The following is a 1,362-nucleotide window of genomic DNA, read 5'->3' as shown; positions in this document are numbered from 1 at the left end:
ATTCTGTCTCAATGATCAAGAGATGTCAGATTCACTTAGTCCGCCTCTCTCCTACTGATGAATGTTGTTTCATAGTTATACATGGTGAATAAAACACTACCCTGAGCCTTTCCACGAGGCTTACAGAAGAAGAAAAGTCAAGGAAAGAAAGAGAGCTGTGTTTCTGTCTCTGCAAGTGTAGAAATGAGGAACTCAAGATTGGTTCTGTACTGTGTTGTTGAAGGAAATGATACTACACATTCTCAAAACCACTTTTGGCCTCCAAGATAAAAACTGGTATTACCACAGTGCAACTTCCTTTTCAGAGAGAAGCTTCAGCTAAAGTGAACAGTGCTGTCATTTCCCATGAGACCTAAAATGTCTTGTGGCAAGGCATGTTATCAAACATTAGCAGCTCATTTTTGTTCTTTAAAACTATAATTTTATTTAGTTCTAGTAAATTGACTCAAAGTACATTTGATCACATAATGCAGTGTAGTGTTAATTAATTACATTTGCTTAATATATTGCATCAATATAAGGCAATAAGTCACCATTTGTGAATGAAAGGGAGAATAAAACTCACATAATCAAATACATTTAAAGTCCATAAAATAATATGAGACAAATTAGAATTATTTGGGTAAGTCTGTAAAATGAAATGACAAAAGTAACATGGAAAAATTTATACCATATTTTTATATTTTTGCAATATAAAGTATATACCTTCTTGGAATTTGGCACCTTTACTTTTATGGTTAAAATGTTTTTCTTAATGAAATAGTTCAACTAATAATGACAATTTGTATTTTGGTTTATTTTATACCCTATTCCCAAAGAAAATTGATTTATCAATTTTTGTTTACTCTTTCATGATTCTAAAAGTCTGAGAAATGTTTATCTTGCTGAGAAGCTGAGAACACATGTTTTATAGAAAAAAAGTAGGACTCAAAGCCTTAAGGAGGTCTGTGAATGATAGGAATTACCAGTGTTTGATCAACAGCATATGTAAATCTTTCTAACAACTTTTAATTAAGTGCTGACTGCTTTACTTCATATAAATTGTATGTTAAATCAAAACACACAAATGCAAAAGAAAATTTATTTGTATTTGAAATTTTGATTTAACAAAACAATATTTATTAAGAAGACTAGCCTGGAGTTCAAAACACTTATTATTTGATACTAAGGAACACTGGTATATATTTAAAAATAAACCTTCCAAATCTATGACTTTAATTTCTAATTCATTTTTTAAAATTCTTCACATTGGCTTAAAAACTCTGAGATGGGGGTTGGAGGGGAAGGAGGGGATAGCAGAATGAGGGAAAGGAGTGGGAATTTGGATGGGTATATAAAATGAGAAAAGATTGTTTTTAAAAT

This window comes from Cricetulus griseus, chromosome 5 (assembly GCF_003668045.3).
Source record: "Cricetulus griseus strain 17A/GY chromosome 5, alternate assembly CriGri-PICRH-1.0, whole genome shotgun sequence".
In the NCBI taxonomy this organism is placed as follows: domain Eukaryota; kingdom Metazoa; phylum Chordata; class Mammalia; order Rodentia; family Cricetidae; genus Cricetulus; species Cricetulus griseus.
Note: the sequence above shows the minus strand (reverse complement) of the source record.